This window comes from Physella acuta, unplaced genomic scaffold (genome assembly GCF_028476545.2).
Source record: "Physella acuta isolate Inbredline_101_S28 unplaced genomic scaffold, ASM2847654v3 ptg000335l, whole genome shotgun sequence".
NCBI classification, from domain to species: Eukaryota; Metazoa; Mollusca; class Gastropoda; family Physidae; genus Physella; species Physella acuta.
This window is the reverse complement of record NW_026731854.1, coordinates 62312-73537: the sequence shown is the minus strand read 5'-3', so window position 1 is coordinate 73537 and position 11226 is coordinate 62312. Positions and strand designations below refer to the sequence as shown.

At 44.8% G+C, this 11226-nt stretch overlaps 1 protein-coding gene across 2 annotated transcripts in view; it reads left to right on the top strand.

Annotated features, from left to right (window-relative positions):
* LOC131940924 (sodium- and chloride-dependent glycine transporter 2-like) overlaps window positions 1–11226 on the top strand; it is a 58968-nt gene that overhangs the window by 253 nt on the left and 47489 nt on the right. Inside the window, exon 1 of one of the 2 annotated variants that reach the window (XM_059299843.1) lies at window positions 7527–7733. The exons of the other annotated variant lie outside the window; for it this stretch is intronic. The gene's annotated coding sequence lies outside the window, so the exon portion shown is untranslated. Of the gene's footprint in view, window positions 1–7526; window positions 7734–11226 lie in introns of those variants that run through there. 2 annotated transcript variants of the gene reach the window in all.

Sequence of the window (11226 nt, the reverse complement as noted above, 5' to 3'; positions counted from 1 at the left end):
AATCTATTAGTAATTTAATCTATTAACAAAATGAAAAAAATAATGCTCATCAAAGTATTGATTTCTAATAACATTTTTCATTGCAACTTAAATGAGTGTGATGTATTAAAACTCTTTAAATTTTACAAACCAAAACATGTAGCCTAGTTAATTAAGTAGTGGACCCATTGTATGAAAATAATGGTGGTCCAATAAAACACACAATCGAGGTTTGTATAATATAATTAATATTGCTATTAAAAGCGAGTTAAGATGTTAGATTCACTGTATTTTAGATAGGGCCTATTCAAGTCTAAATAACAATGTAGCCTCATGTTTAAAAAAACTTTTTTCATTTTTTCAAGTAGGTCACTACTCTGTGTTTGCAAATTTTATTAAATCAAGGCCTATAAAATAAAAAATTTCAACTTCTAACTTTTTTAAAGAGTTAATTTTATTAAAACTTTAATTATTAAAATGAGTAACATGACTCAAAAGGTTAAAAAGGTCAAAAGCACAGAGGAGTAGGGGGGGGGGGGGGAAAGAGGGGGCAGTGCAAATCTCAGAAGCTGAAGGACACCAAAGTCCAAGATAGGCTAGATCTAGAAAGAATTCTAGATGTATCATTTTTGTGGGTCATACTTCACAACTTTACTCATCATTCATAAGCAATCAAAACCACTCATCTTATTAAGATAAATCAAAGTGATAAGTTTACTCACGCTGCAAATAAAGATCGAATAATGGGAAGCCTAAATGATCAGGCTAAGATAATTCAAACACAAGTAATGTACATGGTACAGGGAATGAACGAGAAAACAAGATCCCGACTAGATTTAATTTAGATCTACTCAATTAAATTAGTGACAATTACTACTGAAACCGACAACTACTCCTACTAGATCTAGTATGTTACTACAGATCTAGACTCTAGAGTAGAAGTCTAGATCTACAAATCACAGACTTCAGGTTTCAACAAGTTATTTTGCCGTGAATTTGATCACTTTGTGACCAAAACACGATAACTGGATCTACCTGGATCTATTCGTTAAGTATTTTGAATCTAGACTTAGATCTAGTATATTTGGAATAATTATGAGAAAAGAATCGATTTTCTGAAAATAATTAAAATTTAGAATAAGAGCTACGATTGCTGGTTCAAGACATAAGATGCAAAGTTTTCCCTAGAAACAGCAACGCAGACCATTCCGCATATTTTGCATGCTCCAACTTTTTTACAATACTGAACATGTTTTAAAAAGCAGACACATTGGCCAACTGAGTTGACTATAATTATGAAACAAAGCAATTTAAATTTGAATTAAAGTGTGTAAAGTACTCTACTCAGAAAAATGCAAATGCAGACCGAAGATAAGCTAAACACCTGTACATATTTAATGTATAGAACCGTGTTTTTCAACCAACAATAATCGTGCGCATAATCTAGTCTATAAAGTGTCCCCCCCTCTCACCCCCAGACCTCCAGTCACCCCATATAATCTATAATAATAGTTTCGCTGTCTCTCTATCTATCTATCTATCTATCTATCTATCTATCTGTCTGACAAGAACGCTCTAGAGAAAAGACAAGCAATTTAAAAACATGCATAGTAATTCGAAAAACGAAGTATGACGTCGACACATTTAGCGCACAGAGTAGAAAATAATCTCAAACCCAGAGAGTGCACACAGTTATATGACGTCATTGATTATCGCGTAAACATTGAATACAAAGGAAATTTTGTCTAATCTAAATGGTTTGCGTGAAGAGTTTCTTGCATACAATTCTTCGGGTAGGGGCGAAGCCCCACCCCCCGCGTAAGAACGTCTGAGCCCCCCCCCTCCCCAACTCAAAAGAAATTTCCTCATCGATACTCTATAATAAAATTACCGCCTAATTAATGTGTCTAATCTAAAAAGTGGTTTTCTTGCAATGGGACGGTAGACATGTTTTTTTTTTGGGGGGTGGGGTGTGGAGGGGTGGGGGGGGGGGGGGGGTGTGGGGGGGGTGGTGTGTGGGGGGTGGGTTGGTTTCAGTGTTTCTTTCAGACTTTTTCCTCCCCGGAGAGGGGTGGGGGTACTTGAAATTTTCGGGGGCGGGGGTAGAATTTTCTGGGAGGGGGCGGACACTGGAAAAAGTGTGGAGGGGGTGGTGTGTGGGGGTGAGGGGTGGGGGTGGGGGTGGTGTGTGGTGGGGGGTGGGGGTGGGGGGTGGGGGGGTAGGTGTGTGGGGGGTGGGTTGGTTTCAGTGTTTCTTTCAGACTTTTTCCTCCCCGGAGAGGGGTGGGGGTACTTGAAATTTTCGGGGGCGGGGGTAGAATTTTCTGGGAGGGGGCGGACACTGGAAAAAGTATATAATTATATTTCGTTGAATGGGACGGTAGACATGTTTTTTTTTTGGGGGGGGGGGGTGGGGGGTGGGGGGGGCGGTGTGTGGATGGGGTGGTGTGTGGGGGTGAGGGGTGGGGGTGGTGTGTGGTGGGGGGTGGGGGTGGTGTGTGGGGGGGTGGTGTGTGGGGGGTGGGTTGGTTTCAGTGTTTCTTTCAGACTTTTTCCTCCCCGGAGAGGGGTGGGGGTACTTGAAATTTTCGGGGGCGGGGGTAGAATTTTCTGGGAGGGGGCGGACACTGGAAAAAGTATATAATTATATTTCGTTGAATGGGACGGTAGACATGTTTTTTTTTTGGGGGGGGGGGGGGTGGGGGTGGGGGGGGCGGTGTGTGGAGGGGGTGGTGTGTGGGGGTGAGGGGTGGGGGGGGGGGGTGGTGTGTGGTGGGGGGTGGGGGTGGTGTGTGGGGGTGGGGGGTGGGGTGGGGGTGGTGTGTGGGGGGGTGGTGTGTGGGGGGGTGGGTTGGTTTTAGTTTAGAGAAAAGAGACAGCACTATCAGCCTAGCGCCCGTTGTACCCTTCCTCAACGGGCCATTTTTCTCGTTAATACTAATAGTTTCGCTGTCTGTCTATCTATCTATCTGACAAGAACGCTCTAGAGAAAACACAAGGAAAATAAAAACATGCACAGTAATTCGAAAAACGAAGTATGACGTCGACACATTTAGCGCACAGAGTAGAAAATAATCTCAAACCCAGAGAGTGCTCAAAGTTATATGACGTCATTGATTTTCGCGTTAACATTGAATAAAAAGGAAATGTTGTCTAATCTTAATGGTTTGCGTGAAGAGTTTCTTGCATACAATTCTTCGGGTAGGGGCGAAGCCCCACCCCCCGCGTAAGAATGTCTGAGACCCCCCCCCCCCTTCGGGGAGGGGGCGGACACTGGAAAAAGTATATAATTATATTTCGTTGAATGGGACGGTAGACATGTTTTTTTTTTTTTGGGGGGGGGGGGGGGTGGGGGGGGGTGTGTGTGGGGGGGTGGGGGGGTGGTGTGTGTGGGGGGTGGGGGGGGTGGTGTGTGTGGGGGGTGGGGTGGTTTTAGTTTAGACTTTTTCCTCCCCAGAGAGGGGTGGGTGTACTTGAAATTTTCGGGGGCGGGGGTAGAATTTTCGGGGAAGGGGCGGACACTGGAAAAAGTATATAATTATATTTCGTTGAATGGGACGGTAGGCATGTTTTTTTTTTTGGGGGTGGGGGGGGGGGGGTGGGGTGGGGGGTTGTGTGTGTGGGGGGGCGGTGTGTGGAGGGGGTGGTGTGTGTGGGGGGTGGGGGGTGGGGGGTGGGGGTGGGGGGTGGGGGTGGGGGTGGGGTGGGGTGGGGGTGGTGTGTGTGGGGGGGGGGGTGGGTTGGTTTTAGTTTAGAGAAAAGAGACAGCACTATCAAGCTAGCGCCCGGTGTATCCTTCCTCAACGGGCCATTTTTCTCGTTAATACTAATAGTTTCGCTGTCTGTGTATCTGACAAGAACGCTCTGTCTGACAAGAACGCTCTAGAGAAAACACAAGCAATTTAAAAACATGCACAGTAATTCGAAAAACGAAATATGACGTCGACACATTTAGCGCACAGAGTAGAAAATAATCTCAAACCCAGAGAGTGCTCAAAGTTATATGACGTCATTGATTTTCGCGTTAACATTGAATAAAAAGGAAATGTTGTCTAATCTTAATGGTTTGCGTGAAGAGTTTCTTGCATACAATTCTTCGGGTAGGGGCGAAGCCCCACCCCCCGCGTAAGAACGTCTGAGCCCCCCCCCCCCCCTCGGGGAGGGGGCGGACACTGGAAAAAGTATATAATTATATTTCGTTGAATGGGACGGTAGACATGTTTTTTTTGGGGGGGTGGGGGGGTGGGGGGGGGGGTGGGGGGGTGGTGTGTGTGGGGGGTGGGGGGGTGGTGTGTGTGGGGGGTGGGGTGGTTTTAGTTTAGACTTTTTCCTCCCCAGAGAGGGGTGGGGGTACTTGAAATTTTCGGGGGCGGGGGTAGAATTTTCGGGGAAGGGGCGGACACTGGAAAAAGTATATAATTATATTTCGTTGAATGGGACGGTAGGCATGTTTTTTTTTGGGGGGGGGGGTGGAGGGGTGGGGGGGGGTGGTGTGTGTGGGGGGGGGGGCGGTGTGTGGAGGGGGTGGTGTGTGTGGGGGGTGGGGGGTGGGGGTGGGGGGTGGTGTGTGGGGTGGGGTGGGGGTGGTGTGTGTGGGGGGGGGGTGGGTTGGTTTTAGTTTAGAGAAAAGAGACAGCACTATCAAGCTAGCGCCCGGTGTATCCTTCCTCAACGGGCCATTTTTCTCGTTAATACTAATAGTTTCGCTGTCTGTCTATCTATCTATCTGACAAGAACGCTCTAGAGAAAACACAAGGAAAATAAAAACATGCATAGTATTTCGAAAAACGAAGTATGACGTCGACACATTTAGCGCACAGAGTAGAAAATAATCTCAAGCCGGATAGTGCACACATTGATATGACGTCATTGATTTGGTCTAATTTGGTCTAATCTAAGTGGTTTGCGTGAAGTTTCTTTCATACAATTCTTCGGGTAGGGGCGAAGCCCCACCCCCGCGTAAGAACGTCTGAGCCCCCCCCCCCCCCTCTCCCCAACTCAAAAGAAATTTCCTCATCGATACTCTATAATAAAATTACCGCCTAATTAATGTGTCTCATCTAAAAAGTGGTTTTCTTGCAATTTCTTTAATGCAATTCTTCGCGTAGTGGCTATGCGCGACACCAGTGTTTCTTTCAGACTTTTTCCTCCACGGAGAGGGGTGAGGGTACTTGAAATTTTCGGGGGCGGGGGTAGAATTTTCGGGGAGGGGCCGGACACTGGAAAAAGTAAATAATTATATTTCGTTGAATGGGACGGTAGACATGTTTTTTTAGAGGGGGGGGGGGGGTGGGGGTGTGGGGGGGGGGGGTGTGTGGGTGGGTGGGGGGTGGGGTGTGTGGGGGTGGGGGGTGGTGTGTGTGGGGGTGGGTGGTGGGGGGGTGTGTGGGTGGGTGGGGGATGGGGTGTGTGGGGGTGGGGGGTGGTGTGTGTGGGGGTGGGGGGGGTGGGGGGTGGTGGTGTGTGGGGGTGGGGGGTGGGTGGGGGGTGTGGGGGTGGGGGGGGTGGTTTTAGTTTAGAGAAAAGAGACAGCACTATCAGCCTAGCGCCCGGTGTATCCTTCCTCAACGGGCCATTTTTCTCGTATAAATAATATTTACAAAAAAATTATTTTTAAAAATACGTTAGAAACTTTAATAGATAAGAATCTCATAGCTAAAAAGACTTGAGAGTTGAGAGCACTAAAATTTGTACTTTATATAAGCCAACTAATTTTTAAAAAGTTTCATTGTTGACGGACATAGGGCCTACATGTCAATTTTGAAATAGATCGTTTTGGACCTTTTTATATGTACATTTAAAGCTTCCAGGGATTGGGTATATATATATATATATATATATATATATATATATATATATATATATATATATATATATATATATATATATATATATATATGAAATCAAGGTAGATTGGCAAAACATTTGGTCGATGTTTGATTTAATGCGTAGCTTCAACTAATATAAATATGTAACTGTCTACAGTAGCGTAGCCAGGAATTGGTCATATGGGAGGGGTTCATATATTTTTCCATATGTATAAAATCATATATATATATATATATATATATATATATATATATATATATATATATATATATATATATATATATATATATATATATATATATATATATATATATATATATATATATATATATATATATATATTCCATGGGAGTGGTTATAACCCCCCTTACCCCCTTGCCTACGCCACTGACTGTCTAAGGAAGAGCATAAAATACAATGCGCATCGGTGGCGTCACCAGGTTGGGCGACATCTGGTGCGGTTAGCCAGGATGTCATTCCCTCCATCTGCTAATAACTATACACACGATGCAGTAAATGTATGGATAATTTGGTGTCACCCCCATCACGGATTGTCATCCCGTATCCAGAGGTCTGGCAATTCATTCAGGCGCCCGGGGCGAACAATCAGTTTTGCTCCCCCATCTTATTTAAATAGGTTGGCGAAAATGCACCCCTCTTTTGGAAGGGTCAGGGCTCTCAGTCACTGTCCCTTAACGGTGTTTATTTTGGTTTCATATTACTGGTGTAGAAAATAGTTAAATAATTTCGTAAAGCCCCAGAGGCGTAGCGACCCTTCCCGGCGCCCGGGGACATACTTTCAATTTGGCGCCCCCCTCGGGAGCAAATTTTCGATTTGCACCCCCCCCCCCTCAAACTTTCGATTTGCACCCCCCCCCTCAAACTTTCGATTTGCACCCCCCTCGAACTTTTCATTTGCACCCCCCCTCAAACTTTCAATTTGGCGCCCCCCCTAAGGTCGGCGCCCGGGGACATATGTCCCCCCCGCCCCCCCCCCCCCTCGCTACGCCTCTGTAAAGCCCAGAATAACAGTTTACTTTTTTAACTTCTACTGTGTATGATTTCAGTTATGCAGCTCAGAATAAACTAAAAAAAATAATAATTTTGGCCTGTTTGCCACCCCACACCCCCACCCCCGCCCTGAGGTCGGCGCTTGAGGCTGTCGCCCCACCCGCCCTCTTCTAGCTATACCAGCGCCTGTATTTAATAATGTATTAGTATTAATTAACTATAATACTAACTTGAAAAAGGCAGACATTCTGATTACAATTTAATATATTTAAGTTAGGTGTCACCCCCTTGTATAGAGTCACCCCCATCCTTCCCCGCATTGTTACGCCACTGATGCAGACTATGATCAGTTTCTATTCCTATTCTAACGGTTTTTGCTAACCGCCACCCCCTCTTCCCCTCCCAGAAAAAAAAATCAATAATGTTTTCCCGCTGGTAGGTCAGAATATCCCGAGTAAAAATTTCCACTCGGTTCTTTCTAAGTAGCCAATCAGAAGCCTGGTAATATATGGAGGTGAAATGTTGTGCTCCAGTTGAGTTACGCTATCGTCAGAAAATTTTCCATTCTAATTAAAGTGGGGAGGTGGAGCTACTAAAACAGATGGGGGAGGGGGGAGGAGGGGACTTAGGGTAGGGGGGAATAGGTTCAAGTGTATTTTAAAATTCATGCTATCTCCTTCACCCCACCACTCACAATGTAGGACGGTTCCAAATTCCTGTCTGTGTTAATATGTCATTGGAACAAACTATTTATAGCAAGTGTAGCACGTGCTGGTTCTAAAATTAAATCGTAAACACGGATTTCAGTGTATGAACAGCAACATTCGCTGACTTAGAAGCGCTAGCAGTATAAACAGTTTTTTTTATATTTTGCATGGGGTGTAACTACTAACTGTTATTAATTCACATTTTTGGTAAGTTTTTACATTTGGAATTTTTTCACGTCCGCTTGTTTAGTATTTTTATAGTTAAGAAGAGTATAGGGCCTATAAATTAGCCTATATTTTAATTTCCCCGTGCCCTTTGACATTATATTATAAAACGTACATCACAATGTTAAAAACAACAGAGACAACGGAAGAATAATTATTTCTCCGCTTGTCAACCCTCTCCCCCTTCACACATGAGACCCGCACAGAGGCGTAGCGAGGGGGGGTGCGGACCGCACCGGGTGACACCATTTAGGGGGGGGGGGGTGACACCAAGGCAAAAAATAGCAAAATATATAGAGAAAAAATGATAATTCCACTTAATTAAGTGATTAATTCGAGTGTTAAGTAGTGTTTTAAGAGGTGCAAATCGATAGTTTGAGGGGTGGGGGGTGCAAACCGAAAATTGAAAGTTTATCCCCGGGAAGGGTCGCTACGCCTCTGGGGGGGGGGGGTGGTGGGGGGGGGGGGTGACACCATTAAGTGCCGCACCGGGTGAGACCCGACCTCGCTACGCCACTGGACCAGCACACACAACTTAATGCGATCTTGACAATGTTATGTAAGCCTTTCACACCTTGATGAGACCCCGCCCCACACCTCTATGGGACCCCCACCCACATTGATGCGATACACTTGTCCTCTCAGATAAAAGGTACCCCCCCTTTCCACCATGTATACACACATTGAAAATATTTATGTAAATTAACATTTTTATGACTTGTACTGTTTGATTTTATTGAAGAGTGTGAAACTAAGACATATCATTAGTAATATTAATTTGAATGAAAAAGTCTGTATTTTGGTACCTTTAACCCCAACCCTAACATTTAACCCTGACCATAATCCTAACCCCAACCCCAATCCTCACCCCAATCCCAAACCCAACCCCAACCCCAATCCTAACCCCAACCCCAATACTAACCCCAACCCTTGAGGCGGATAAGGAGTTGTTTTTATAGCGTGTGTTTAAATATTCGAATGTCTAGACATTAGAAATAGGCGGGGGATCAACTTTTCGCCCGTGCACTTTTTGCTTTAGTGGCGGGGGTTATCTAAACAAAACCCAAACATTTCACCCAATACTTAGGGCTCTTTAAGACTGGAGTTCGGATCTCAGATTCGAGTTTGTAGGACGTCCATCTAACTTTGACTCACGTTAGGAAAAATGAAGGATTGGCATAGTGCTCATCACACTATCCCTTTATATGCAGTGGTCAAGAAACAGATGAACTTTAATCCATCTGTCCAGTGAATCTTCAGGCTCGAAAGGGTAACTTTATGGGCCCGACTATCACTGAATCAGTTTTAGCCGATATATGTATACATAGTGTATGTTTAGCCTAATACTCTTGAATATTCAACAAAATAAATCGGTGTTATATCTATGTCCAATATTGCCAGAATAATGTTGTATTCAAATTTATAAGTGGGGGAGGGGGGTGCGTATCAAGTTGTAAACTCCCAACTAATATCCCTTGCTAATGTCTATGCTATGCCTAACATAAACTCTCACCCAAACCCTGTCCAGTGTTTCTTGCAGACTTTTTACTCGGGGGGGGGGGGGGGGGCGGACACTGTTAAAAGTATAAAGTAGAGTTAATCTCTATCAATGATCTCGGCATGCAGGGGGATAGTGTGGTCAGCAATTATGCACAGCCGCATTTTTTTTCTTTAGCATGAGTCAGGTAACCATTTGAGCTGAGTGGACCTCCTAGTCTCAATTCCGGCATCCGAACTCGAGACTTTCAGGTTAGCAGTCGTGAGCTCTTCCACCCCGGCCACACTGTCCCCAAAACTGATATTCACATTATAGTAACATACAAACTTCATGCAGAGGCGTAGCGAGGGGGGGGGGGGGGCGGAAGGACATATGTCCCCGGGCGCCGACCTTAGGGGGCGCCAAAATGGGTTGGAAAAATAAATTGAAAGGTTGAGGGGGGGGGGGGTGCAAATCGAAAGTTTGTCCCCGGGCGCCGGGAAGGGTCGCTACGCCTCCGACTTCATGAATTTATTCGAAATGCAGCAGCATTATTCTTTAAAAAGACACACACAACAAAATGATTAACGAAGCCGTTTGTGTATTGTCACAATTGTGTGATCCTTCCCCCCCCCACCCCCTCAAGGCTAAGGCCACAAATTTACCGTCAACGCTGCGAAAATTTCTGTTCGCCTTGACCTTTATTGATTTTTGTCCAATAGGCACATTCCCACAGTCTTTCTTTCGTGCGATGCGCGTTTGCGCGGGCGCACAATGCGCTTTTCCCTCCAAGAGCACCGCTAAACATTTCCACAAAATGGATAGTCCACCTATCTGTCCTGAATCGGTAAACTGTGTTGTCCAAACTCACGACCTTGAACTCGTGCGCTCACACTGACATGTGTGATATTCTAACCAGCCTGTAGTGTTGGACGTAAGCAAATCTGAAACAAAACAGAGCGTTTGTTTCGCCGTAATACAGAAAAAAAAGAAAAAATATATCGGCTCTTATTTGTATTGGCACCGCTTCAACTCTTAGTAGAGATACAAAGAAAATAATACACCCATTTAGATACGGGTACCGTATTATTACAACCTGTTTCTACAATAGAATAGAAGCATTCGCTTGTATCAGTGTTGGTGTCAGTATGAAAAATACAATATGACGTAACTGTTACTCCCATCGGAGTTACCAACTAAATTTGATCAGTGGCGTCTCTAGAGGGTGTGTGAGAGGTTTGCGGGGGGGGGGGGGGGGGCGAGGGTCCAATTAAATGGACGTATTTAAATTAATAGTCAGTTTTGTTGGAATGGGAGGGGAGGGGGGAAGGGGTACAATTAAATGAACTTAATTACATTAATATTCAATTTTCTGAAAATGGGAGGGGGATGGGGTGGGGTTGACAGAAAGCGTGACGACACACGTTTGCCATTAATGTTAGAAACATAAATTTAGCGGTTATTTCGTGTTTTATAAAGCACTATTTTCGTCAACTGTCATAAAAAGAATAAAATACTCAATATTGACAGAGCTCAGTAAATATTTTAGATAGGGATTGTTGGCTTTTTGTGACCTCGTTTATGGATGACCCAAAGATTGGATGTCACAGAGTTCCCAATGAAATCGTCAATAACACTTTACTTGTATCTTTTCGTGGTTTGGTCAGAGTTTCTTCCAGGCATCACTTCGGATACAGAGCCCCCTCCCCCCCCCCCCCAAGTCAGTCTACCGCCCCCCCCCCCCCGAACAAAATGGAACCTATATAGCAAATAAATATGTACTTTTAACAGTGTCCGCCCCCCACGAATATTTCAAGTGCCCCCCCCCCCCCCCCGGAGAAAAAAGTCTGTAAGAAACACTGGGTTTGTTAGAGTAGTAGCTCTCAATGGTAGAACCAAAGACGCGAGTTTGACGCAGGATGTCATTCCTGGGTGAACCAGGACACGTCTTTACATTAATCTGAACACTTGGGAACATTCAGGACAGATCCTTACTTT